Raw genomic sequence first — 3877 nt, 5'->3', positions numbered from 1 at the left:
CGCCCTGTCACCGTCTGTATTAGCCTTAGTCAATATCCCATGCAGCACCAGCGCTCTAAATGCACCTAGGCTGCGCTAAGGCCAGATAAGTTGGAACGGGCTATTAGCAAATATCATTTAATCCCTCTGACCTCCTGCTATACGCAAACTGCCTCCCGGTGCCGCGATTTTGTTACATATTCCGTTCTTTTCTTCGCGTTTTTTGTTGTGTAGTACTAGGGGAAACCAGCGCGGTTTTTAGATGGGTTTTATTCGGGACTTGTCCTGGAATTCGTCCAGATGACAATCATATACCATAGCGGACACTTAGCCGTCATTCATACGCGTCAAAGCTGGTGCAACACCCCGCCCTTTCAATAGAGAGGCGAGGCGAGATCACTGTGACACGGCGGTGCATCTGCGACCATGTTTCTAGCGTCCACAGCCCAGGCTTGATACAGATATACCGGCATGTGGTGTCGTATAGGACAACCGACCCGTCAGCCCTGACAGGCGCACGACCTCCCGCCTCAATGGCTCCATTTTCCCCTGCTGTCAATCCTGACATCTTCATTTGTTCTCCCCAGGGAATGGGGGTAATTTTTAGATAACCTTCCTAGCCTATATGGTCTCAAGTGGTTAGTAATATGCGAGTCAGCTCATTTCTGGGCGTGGAAGTTTGTATGGACCACTTTAGGCCCTTGCGGCGACCACACAGCAAGGCACGTACATGTGATTGACCAATGCATGTGCTGGTACGGACGCTCCTGACATCACAACATCATCTGCACAATACAGTGATAATGTGAGGGGGATTTAGAAACATATGTTCTGCACTATGCTCGTCATACATGCTTGACACTATGTTGTATCTACGATCATTTCGCGTTTTGCCGTATGATTGTCGTACGTTTGTAGAATAATGACCCATATTTTTTTTAAGCAGCAACTTTAATTCGAAACCTAATGAAACGGTGATCACAGGAAACTAAACTTGACTTATCAATTTGAGCTGTTTGTTTTTCTCGTCAGAATGTCGTGTGAACTTGTTGTTACAGCGCTTCTACAGTCACTTCAAGTGGGCATGACTCTGAATTTCAGCCGGTTTAAAAGCGTGCGCGCGGAGCGATCCACACAGCTGTACTCCTGTAAAACAGTTTAACTCCGTGCCCTTGTGTCCCCGTGCCACACCGAGCTCTGAAAAGGCGAGTTTAAGTTACCGCAGCCTGACCCTTGCTATTTTCCCCCACTTGGTATTTATGGCCCCGAACATGCCACCCTCTGTATTTTCATTTCCACCCGAAATGAGAACACAGACCTCGCGCGCGGTATAAACTATCCCCCAGTAATGCCCTTCCTGAAAAAATTCTTGACATTTTCTTCAGCTAAGGTGTCTTTGTGGAGAGCTAGTTTGGACTTCCTGTTGCCGGCTAGGATATCGCCGTGTGAATTATTGCTTTTCGGGGTTCTTAGTCCCGATTTGGTAACCGTTGGAAGCATGTCGCATATGCGAGCGGGTATTCTAAACAGGCGAGGGAGGCGGAGAAGTTTTTCTACGTGTTGACATCGTTTGTTTTACAATGAGACAGCCGCACAAGTGCAAGTGCTAGTGTTACTGCCGAGCATGGTCGAGCGCCGGTTTACCGGCCACACACGCAAGGGTCAAGCCCCTAACAACCAATGACGAATTGACCACCCTTGGAGATCATCCCAAATCGTGATAATTATTAAGAAAACATTCTCAAAAAAAGGGGAAAAAATGATCCGTCCATAAAAGTTTTACAACAAGTACAAAACAAATGTCAAAGTGGTGGAATAACTCACAACATTGTGCTGTGCAATCCGATAAATTCAAAACAAGAGGGGCCGTTTTTATTTTGAGTATGCAAACAAAGCTATAGAAAAGGCAACAATGTAGGAAAGGAGAGGTCACTGAAAGTGCACAAAATCAACTGCCTTAGATTCGGATGCGACGCATTCAAGATCTACAATTGTTATTGTAAGTGTGCATAAGTGAACAAAGATTCAACACAAACTCAACAAAAGTTTATGGTGAATTCTCGCGTTTCTGGTACACTGATAGTAAAAGTTGTTTGCTCTTTCCGTGCATAACGTTGCAAAAAAACATGCGAAGTTGAAGACGTAAGAGTGCCAGTATACAACAAAGTCACATGTACTAGCTTTACTCAATTCAATATTTAGAGAGTATGCGCAATGGTGGCTTAGTGTTCCTTTTTTCGAGTGTGTGTATTTCTCGTATTGGACTCCCATATTGTAGTCCAGGGGATTTGTGCATGGGCAGAAGTCCGTAAAATCTCGAGGGTAATTAGAAAGAATGGGTGGGCGGGAAAACACTTTATTCGGAAGCTATACGAACGCTCGAGTGGACGGTGTAATCACAATAATGGATTGCTCATTTGGGGGAGCATGAGTCACCTGTGATGCAGACGCGTCTCCTAGAAAATACTATACAATTGTAGTCTGTTACAATTCGTTCGGACAAAAACAGCCCACTCTACAATTAGCAATCTATGTGTAGTATATATGTATAGTACGAAGTGTAGTATGGCGTGGCACTCCATATTGAGTGCTGTACATATACCTCCATATACCTCCTTTAGATTGTGAAACATTGTTTCTGTTCTGACAAAAACATATAGATTTAGTTCGTATGAAAAGAACTACTAGTATGTAGGCTTTACTCAGTTTCTAAGCGATAAAGAATCTAATACAAGTGTAAACAACAAAAAAATATATGACTTCGTAATGACATAGCAATCTTCTAGGCAACGAGGCGAAGTGGTCATTTTTGCAATATTTTGGTTAGTTTGCTCATAGTACCTGAAATCTAGTCTGTCGTAGATAGTAAAGATGTGCACTCTAATATACTGATGAATTAAAGCTACATTGAATGTGATTACATTAACTAGTCACGTATCTTTTTAACACCTGTATATTCATGAACATTATATTGCTGTGGGAACCCCGGTAAACTAACTCGGTGCAAATGTTAAACACTAAATAAACATACAACATAACGCCAATGAGTACAACGTGATACAATTCATACATCTGAAACCCACGACTATCAATCTATTTCAAATGAAATTTGTATACAGCAGGTAATTAAATTTACAACAAAAATACATTTACATCTGTGTCGTTTTCATGGTTACCAATCATGATAAAACAATGTACTACAACGAGATTTTTTTTGGACAGAACGTAGAATTTCTTTGATCGCTATACTCATGATACCCAAAAAGCGTCATTTATGTACAAATACCTTAGTACCCATGCCATGGTGATACAAAATGGCACCTGTGTCATGTTCCTAAATTACCACCTGTAACGAACTTTATAACTACGAACGGGCAACTGCTAAAACATAGGGGGAAATAAAAAAGATGTGGCCTATAAACTGAAGCACATAATCTCATACACGTGTTAGCGTTAGGGTATTATGAATTTTTGCATGACGAACGCACGTACACGAATTTAACAACCAGTTTTTCCACAGCGTCATTCACTGTGAAAGCGGATCTTAGATTACTTGTTTTCTATTTCGGATTTCTCGGATAGAATACTTACTCTGTATCCTTGATTATCTGCATGTCTTGTTCCAGCTAAACAAGTTCTAACATGATCATGTTAGATTAGTGGGTCTGGTACTTCAAAACCACGCAGCGAACGATATAATGTACAGGTGGCAGGGAACCGCATGAAAATGTTTTGTTTATGACGTCTACCTGGTTCAAATTGACCTTGTAAAACAGGGGTGACCGGTTTTATGTCAGCCAATCTTGGCGGTAAAATGCCTGGCAGATTTACTATATAGCTTAGTCCTTTAATACACACACATCAAGTACGTTGTTAATAACCACTCTTCCCGCTAATG

Source organism: Branchiostoma floridae, chromosome 4 (genome assembly GCF_000003815.2).
Source record: "Branchiostoma floridae strain S238N-H82 chromosome 4, Bfl_VNyyK, whole genome shotgun sequence".
In the NCBI taxonomy this organism is placed as follows: Eukaryota; Metazoa; Chordata; class Leptocardii; order Amphioxiformes; family Branchiostomatidae; genus Branchiostoma; species Branchiostoma floridae.
The sequence above is the reverse complement of the archived record's forward strand: the minus strand, read 5'-3'. Positions refer to the sequence as shown.